Source organism: Danio rerio, chromosome 4 (genome assembly GCF_052040795.2).
Source record: "Danio rerio strain M-AB ecotype USA chromosome 4, GRCz13ab, whole genome shotgun sequence".
NCBI lineage: Eukaryota > Metazoa > Chordata > Actinopteri > Cypriniformes > Danionidae > Danio > Danio rerio.
The window spans coordinates 47,993,680-48,002,500 of record NC_141024.2 but is presented as its reverse complement, the minus strand read 5'-3'; the positions used below and the strand labels follow the sequence as shown (position 1 = coordinate 48,002,500).

Genomic DNA, 8,821 nt, shown 5'->3' with positions numbered 1-8,821 from the left:
CTTTTCGAAGTGCTTCATTTGGCAGCTGATTTAAATAGCCAACGCTTGACAGCCTCTTTCCGCTTACGGCCATACCACCCTGGAAATGCCCGATCTCATCTGAACTCGGAAGTAAAGCAGGGTCGGGCCTGGTTAGTACTTGGATGGGAGACCGCCTGGGAATACCAGGTGCTGTAAGCTTTTCGAAGTGCTTCATTTGGCAGCTGATTTAAATAGCCAACGCTTGACAGCCTCTTTCGCTTACGGCCATACCACCCTGGAAATGCCCGATCTCATCTGAACTCGGAAGTAAAGCAGGGTCGGGCCTGGTTAGTACTTGGATGGGAGACCGCCTGGGAATACCAGGTGCTGTAAGCTTTTCGAAGTGCTTCATTTGGCAGCTGATAGACTTCCCCCGGGTCACAGCTTCGCTGCCATTATTTTTCCTCGCTTCAAGGCATTGTTTCTGTCGGTGCTGTGTCGAATGCCAGCTGAGCTGCGCTCGGTCCCTGTGCTGCAGCCTGTTTTTAAATAGCTGTCTTAAGCTGTTGGTGTGCCAAAAAAAAAAAAAAAAAAAAAAAAAAAAAAAAAAGTCAGTTTTCACCGGGGGTCTTATTATTCACCTAGAAGGGCAGGATTTTTCTTCAGCAGCCTGGTGTTCAGCGCTGGCTACCAGGCTGGCCTTGAGATCAGTCTGCCATCTTTCCACCAGCTTATTTCTCACCTCGTGCACCACAATGTGCCAGCATATTCTGTGAAAGAGAGCTTAAAATCTGCTGTGTACCAGCTCGGATCCCACTGGCTCATTGAGAAAAAGAAGTTCTAGATCACTTAGCCTTTCCTATACCCTAGGAACGCCTTGATCTATCCTAAAACTTTCTATTCAGGGACCATAGAAAGGCGTATTGACTCAATGTATCTCAATGTGGTATGGAAACAGCTCAAACCAGGACCGCAAAGCACTTCAAAGAGTTGTGCGATTAGCTGAGCGCATCTCAGATGTCTGCTCTCCCCTCCTAGCAGGACATCCATCTCAAACGCTGTAAAAATAGACTGTTAAAATCTGTAAGGACTTAAATCACCCTGGTAATTACCTATCACTTTGCTTCCATCTGGGTAAGCTTTTCTGTAGCTTGATGGCAAAAACTGAGAGACTTAGGAGGAGCTTCTTTCCCCAGGCCATCAGGCTTCTAAATTCATAACCCGGTGTTATACATCACTTGACTCTTAGTATATATCACTGTATTAGTCATATCTATAAGCTACCTCATATTGCTGCTATTCTTATTACTTTGTATAATTTTTATCAATTATTTTTTGCACATATTTTTCTTATTATTATTTAATTTTTGTTTATCTATACTTGCACTGTCTCTGGAGCGGACCTGACCTTCATTCACTGCTGGTCATACTTTGTTATTATTATTTATGTGACAAATAAAACTCTTGACTTACTTGATTCTCTCAGTTTGGATGAGACGTTTTGCAGACGGCCAGTGAACTCGGCTTTCCAGTTTATAACCCTCAATCTCTTCAAGAGCAGGTCTGCAGAAATGGGACGAAAGTCTAAAGTCTGCCCTGATGATATACCCCCACCAGCCCACAGAAAGTGCCATAACTATACTCAACTCAGGGCGGGAACATAGTCCGGGTAGGAGTACTTTGTGAGACGTAGGCTCCAGAGGTCTGGGGGTGTAGGATCTTTGGCCACCCCTTGCCTGGGGGCCGGGTCGGGGAAGTGGTGCCGGCTGAGCAGGAGCTACCTTCTCCCTCCTCCTTCCCCCCCACCAGCTTGCTGAGATCTATGAGCTGGGACTGGATGCACTCTGTAGTAAGCATGCAGCAAGGTTCAGCACACAGACACTCGGCTTCTGGGCCAACTGGTTCCCAATCATCGTCTTCCGACCACGGTAACCGAGCACCACAGGAACCGCCCATTAATTCGATTGCAACCACGCAACTACTCCTGAGCAACAACTCCTGAGTCACTTTTCGATGCTTTGCTCTTCCCATGGCCTCTTTCCGGCCAGAGACAGAGAGCTCTGTGTGCTGCTTCAGGTGTCTGTCTAGACGGGCCGGTGTTCTGCAACAGCTGGGCACCCGGCACAGCATCTTACGTGTGTCCTTATTGCCAGCGCTGAGCGAGAGCAAAAGCCTCTTCTCTTCCGAGTTTGTCACCTTGTCAACCGCTAACAGGTGCGACAAGAGCCGGCTGTAGACTGAAGCAGAGTGTACATTCAGCCATGACCATCCAAGATCAATGCTGCAGGGAAAGACTACACACTGAGGGAATGGTTTAAAAGGAGGCGGCAGAGGCATCCACTTCCGAGTCATGACGCTGGTGACACTTCTTAAAGGGAAAACATCCACCCCTGAACCAGGGGTATAAACCGATACCTTCAGATCCCCTTGGTCCAATGCATGGATAAGCTGTAACTACTTTTGGGGGATTTCCCCATTCCTCTTTCAAAGGAACCATGTGTGTCCAAGGAACAACGCACCGTTTGGGCAGCTTTACTGCGCCAGCCGTCGGAGCTTTTACACAGCCTTTTTCTTTCTCTTTCCCACAAAGGGATGGTATGAGCCCCATCGAACACGCACCATTTTGGCAGCTTTACTGTGCCAGCCGTGGGAGCTTTTGCACAGTTTTTTTCCTTCTCTTTCCCACAAAGGGATGGTATGAGCCCTATCGAAAACGCACCGTTTTTGGCAGCTTTACTGCACCAGCCGCTGAAGCTTGAGCACTGCTTTTCCTTTTTCAAAGTGTTAGTAAAACCCCACCAAACACACACACTTTTTGGGCAGCTTTACTGCGCCAGCCATGGGAGCTTTGCACGGCTTTTCCCTTTTTCAAAAAAGAAATCGTAGAACCTGATCGAACATGCACTTTTTCAGGACATTTAGTGGGCGTCATTGTGCCCACCAGTCATTAGACCAGCCATCTTCCAACTGGACCATGATAGCTCGCTAGAAAGACCAACAATCCCACAAACTGGCCTAGTCGTTCCAGACGCTTGCTAGAAAGACCCACCACCGTGCAAACTCACTGCACTAGCTCTCACTTGACCAAAGCTTGCCCGGGGACCCACACCCTTCCCAGGGAGCCAGGGTCCACGTTAGGGGGCTGGAACCACTGAGCTCAATATCCCACAAAATCACACCCCTTCTGCCCAGGGACCCACACCCTTTCTGGGGCCATCGCCAGCCCCACAGGGTTCTCTTGATTGACACCTGTTCTCCAGCAGTGGCCCGAGCACCCACTTTTAAGCCCGGGAACATGGACTTAGAGAAAAAGCATGTGCTAGTTGTTCTGTTGGTGACCCACCTGGTTGTGGGCACCACCCTCTCCACCACCTTAATGTACTGTGGTTCAGAAAGCTGGGGTGCACCAGCCTTTCCCAGTTCAACTACCTATGGCAGTGCTCAAATTTTGAGGTGGCTGGGGTGCACCAACGACGCGTAGTTCTAGCACAGATAATAAGGAGTTCAAACAAGTTTTCTGGGACAGCTAGTCTACGTACAGACCCCTTGGTTCTTTCCCAACCATGCCGGGATGCACGACCAAATGCTCGCCAGAAACGGATGCAACTGCTCGGGCAGATGGCTTGGCCATAGACCCCTGCTTCTTTCCCATTGAGCCAGGATGCGCAACCAAAGGCTCACGGGAAAAAGATGCACCTGCTTGGGCAGATCAGCCTGGTTATAGCTCCCTGGTTCTTTCCTATTTGGGCAGAACGCACAGCCAAAGGCTCGCAGGAAACAGACACAGCTGCTCAGGCAGACGGCTTGGCCATTGATCCCCTGCTTTTTTGCCATTGAGCCAGGACCCACGGCTGACGGCTTGCAAGAACAGACACTTTACTCGGGCAGACCAGCCTGCCCTTAGACCACCTGCTTTTTCCATTGTGCCAGGACGCGCGGCCAAAGGCTAGCGGGAAATGGATGCACCTGCTCGGTCAGACCAGCCTGGCCTTAGAACCCCTGCTTTTTTCCCAATCGTGCCAAGAGGTGCGGCCGAAGGCTCACGGGAAATGGACACACCTGTTCGGGCAGACCAGCCTGGCCTTAGAACCCTCTGGTTTGTTTAACCGCACAACTATCAACAAACAAAGTCCACAATTTCATGACGTCCCCAAAATCCTGATGGCAGGTCAGAGGCATTTGGCATCAGGCACGTACTTCCAGGCGCAGGACATCTCGACAGGTTGGTCAGGAAAGATTATTTCCCACCGACAGTGGTGGAAAGAGTACTGAAGAAAGCATACTTAAGGTAAAAATACATTACTTGCATAAAAAATATAGTGAGAGTAGAATAAATGTACCTGTTGCAAATATTACTCAAAGTAAAAGTACTCATGAGTAGTGAATACTGAGTATTATGCTGTTAAAAGTTGATACATTTACATGTAATTTGTTGATGTGTGTATTCCCTAACATTCTGTAGTGCATTTAGTTATGGCCCAGCAGGCACACAATGTCATAAGACGCTAATATTAGATTAGATTTAGGTTGTGATGTCAGGTGAACAAAATTCAATGTCTAGTCAGCGTCTAAGAACAACATTATTTTGATGTCCAATAATGACATCAAATAACGTTGTTATTTGGTGATTTTAGGTTGTTAGAAAGTGACCAAAATCCAATGTCGAGCCAACATCTTAAACCAACATCATATTGACGTCAAACACTGGACATTTATTCATCAGTTATAGCAACCAAAATTCAACGTCTGATAGATGTCATGGTGAAAACGTAGACACAACATCAAGCTCACAACATCATTAGACGTTGAAATTTGGTTGGTTTTAGGTTGGACATTGGACAGTGACATCGGGCTGACTTTGAGTTTGGATGTAAACCTGATTTTCAATTACAAACAAAATGCACCATCTCCACGACCTTAGGGTACAATTTCAATCTGACACATGTTGACGTCTTGTGCCTGCTGGGCCACAATTAAGGCCAGTTCGGTCATCATACTGTAAATATCCATCATCTTCTCATCAGTGACATGCATCTAAAACAGGGGTGCCCATACTCGGTCCTGGAGGGCGGTGTCCAGCAAAGTTTATTTCCAATCCCAATTAGACTCACCTGGACTAGCTAATCAATCTCATACTAGGCTTTCTAGAAACATCCATGCAGGTTTGTTGAGGCAAGTTGGAGCTAAAATCTGCAGGACATCGGCCCTTCAGGATTGTGGCTGTTTCTCAATATGCGTTCTTCAGCGGTCTTGCGTCCTCGTGTTCTCGTGCAACGTCATCATCAGCTGCCAAAGTTCAGTTCCAATACTCAAGACCGCAAGAACAGAGGATGCGTGAAACTTCCCGGATGTGATCTTGATATCGAGGATTCACCAGATGCAGACTTGAGCACCAAACTTGCTCAGCAAAAAAGTGCAGCTTTTTATTTAGATTTATTATTAAAGTTCAGAGATTTAACTTATTTAGCTCAGGAGTTTCCCTAAATGAAACAGTAAAAGTAAACATTACAATGGACATCTTAATAAAGGATAAACACATTATGGTGTTTGTTTGCTGAAATTCGTATTAAAATCAGTTTTATTTATATTGTGCAGAGTATATTTGTAATGTTTTTATGCAAAGTATATATTTTTAAAAGGGGGAAAACAATAAATTGTTGTATGAATGCTGTAATGTTTAAATAATTTACCATTTAAAACGCGTGAAGGTCATGTGACCATCAGGAAGAACACAGCATCTCATTTCTCAAAGGACGCATTCTCTGCCCTCATGGTCTCCTGAGTTTGTTCTTCCAAGGACACCTGCAAAGACCGTTCTCACAAGAACGCAAGTCCATTCTCTGTGTTCTTTGACTTGAGAAACAGCCCGTGTTTGGGCATCCCTAATCTAAACAGTCCTCTGGGTCAATGCCCAGGTAGGAGGCGACGTTCTTGCGACCTTGCGCAACGTTCACTGAAAGTTCTCTAAAGGTAATGAAAGTTCAGAACCTTTACAGAACATTAGGGATGTTCTTAAAATGTTCTCTTTAGTCATATAATAACGTTTCCAATATGACTTGAGGATGACATTCTGTTTTGGTCCTGCTATGGTCACATAATAACGTTACAAAGAGAACCTTTCTAACATTAACAGAACGTTTTCACATGGTCTTCCTTTAGTCATATAATAATGTTTCCAAAATGACTTGAGGAGGATGTTCTGTTTTGGTCATTCCATGGTCACATAATAACATTACAAAGAGAACCTTTCTATCATTAACAGAACGTTTTCCGATGGTCCTCCTTTAGTCATATAATAACGTTTTGATATTACTTTAGGAGGATGTTCTGTTTTAGCCGTTCTATGGTCACATAATAACGTTACAAAAGCACTCCCGTAACACTAATTCTAATGCTCGTGGTCTCAAAATTCAAAAGCAAACACGTAAAACTTGTCTTCGATGTTCATCGTGCTCTGAATGAGCGTTATAACTGTAGTCGTAGCGTGTAACTGCTTCATTCTGGAGGGTTAAAATAAAAAACAGACTCGTCTCTGGCAGTCGATTCCTGTCTTCAAGTCAATTCCAGCATTGAGATGTATCCCTGCTTCCTTTTTTTTTTTTGATTCTGGAGAAAGTAGTGTTCAATCAAGTCCTGGACTTTCTTACTCAAAACAATCTCATGGACAACATGCAATCCGGCTTTAAGAAAGGCCACTCAACTGAGACTGCCCTGCTCTCGGTCGTGGAGGATCTCAGACTGGCTAAAGCAGACTCTAAATCATCAGTTCTCATTTTGCTGGACTTGTCAGCTGCTTTTGACACTGTCAACCACCAGATCCTGCTATCTACGCTTGAGTCACTGGGCGTTGCGGGCACTGTTATACAATGGTTCAGATCTTACCTCTCTGACAGGTCATTCAGGGTGTCTTGGAGGGGAGAGGTGTCCAACCTACAGCATCTAAACACTGGGGTACCTCAAGGCTCTGTTCTTGGGCCACTTCTCTTCTCCATCTACACTTCATCTCTAGGACCAGTCATCCAGAGACATGGATTCTCCTACCACTGCTATGCTGATGATACCCAGCTATATCTCTCTTTTCATCCTGATGATCCCTCGGTTCCAGCTCGTATCTCAGCCTGCCTGTTGGATATTTCACACTGGATGAAAGATCATCATCTTCAGCTGAACCTTGCAAAAACGGAAATGCTTGTAGTTTCTGCCAACCGACTCTACACCATAACTTTTCAATCCAGATGGATGGGGCAACCATTACTGCATCCAAAATGGTGAAAAGCCTTGGAGTAACGATTGATGACCAACTAAACTTCTCTGACCACATTTCTAGAACTGCTCGATCGTGCAGATTTGCACTCTATAATATCAGAAAGATCCGACCCTTCTTATCTGAACATGCAGCTCAACTCCTTATTCAAGCTCTTGTTCTCTCCAAACTGGATTACTGCAACTCTCTACTAGCTGGGCTTCCAGCTAACTCTATCAAGCCTCTTCAACTGCTCCAGAATGCAGCAGCACGAGTTGTCTTCAATGAACCTAAACGAGCACATGTCACTCCGCTGCTAGTCCGTTTGCACTGGCTGCCAGTTGCTGCTCGCATCAAATTCAAAACTCTGATGTTTGCCTACAAAGTGACTTCTGGCCTAGCACCTTCTTATCTGCACTCACTTCTGCAGATCTATGTGCCCTCCAGAAACTTGCGTTCTGTGAATGAGCGTCGCCTCGTGGTTCCATCCCAAAGAGGGAAAAAATCACTTTCGCGAACGCTCACGCTCAATCTGCCCAGTTGGTGGAATGAACTCCCTAACTGCATCAGAACAACAGAGTCACTCGCTATTTTCAAGAAACGACTAAAAACTCAACTATTTAGTCTCCACTTCACTTCCTAATCTGCAATTGCCTCTGAATATCACACTAACTGTACAAAAAAAAAAAAAAAAAAAAAAACTACTAACACTTCCCTTCTTAGACTTTACAGACCTGAAACTTGCCTTTAGTACTTATTCATTGTTGCTCTTAGTTGTGTAAATTGCTTCCTTGTCCTCATTTGTAAGTCGCTTTGGATAAAAGCGTCGGCTAAATGACTAAATGTAAATGTAAATGTTTTTCTCCTCCTTCCAGCACTACGCTTTTCCCAAGAAACAATGGAAATGCAAACAATTGACGACTGCTGCAATTTTAAAAAGGGGGAGGACATAGTCGACAGGATTTGAACCTGTGTGGGGAGACCCCAATGGATTTCTAGTCCAGCGCCTTAACCACTCGGCCACGACTACAAGACTGCCTGTACTGCCATTTCTTTATGCCTAGTACACATATTGTGCATCCAGATGAAACTTTCATCAAGCGATAGCTCAACAGCAAAAGCTGTGGCTCCACAAAATGAGCGTCACACGCCCGAACAGGGACTTGAACCCTGGACCCTCAGATTAAAAGTCTGATGCTCTACCGACTGAGCTATCCTGGCTCCACAACATTAGTTTACAAGTAGGCAAGGTTTGGGCCGTGGTCAGCGCAGACCTTTACAGTACTCTAAAGGTTACCGTGAGATGCTTAAGGTTATGGTTGGTGTGGATGTTGCTAAAACACGACAGGTTACTCTGAGGTTGGGTTTATGGTTTTTGTAGGTGTAGACATCAGTACAACACAATAGTTTGGACTTCATGTCATGTAGGAGACATTAAATAGATCAATGATAACTGCAGAATGTCTTTCTGCTGTTGTGGCAATGAATGGACACTCAACAATTGAAAAGATTCCTTCCATGCCATAGAAGCGTGACTTGATCAGTACTTATCTACACAGCATGCTGGCATCAAAGATCCTATTTCTCTTATATCATATCCCTAGTCTTCCACACTTT

At 45.2% G+C, this 8,821-nt stretch overlaps 1 protein-coding gene and 3 non-coding genes across 4 annotated transcripts in view; all 4 read left to right on the top strand.

Annotated features, from left to right (window-relative positions):
- Positions 1 to 2, top strand: part of LOC137493750 (5S ribosomal RNA) — a 119-nt gene extending 117 nt beyond the window's left edge. The window contains exon 1 of the ribosomal RNA XR_015943906.1: positions 1 to 2. This exon is cut by the window's left edge and continues 117 nt beyond it. This is a non-coding gene — a ribosomal RNA (5S ribosomal RNA).
- The window catches only part of LOC141381647 (uncharacterized), a 751,802-nt gene that overhangs the window by 443,218 nt on the left and 299,763 nt on the right, over positions 1 to 8,821 (top strand). The window lies entirely within an intron of this gene.
- On the top strand, positions 62 to 180 carry LOC137491648 (5S ribosomal RNA). Its single transcript, XR_015943905.1, has one exon. It is a non-coding gene; the product is annotated as a 5S ribosomal RNA (ribosomal RNA).
- On the top strand, positions 239 to 357 carry LOC137491647 (5S ribosomal RNA). The gene has a single exon (XR_015943904.1). It is a non-coding gene; the product is annotated as a 5S ribosomal RNA (ribosomal RNA).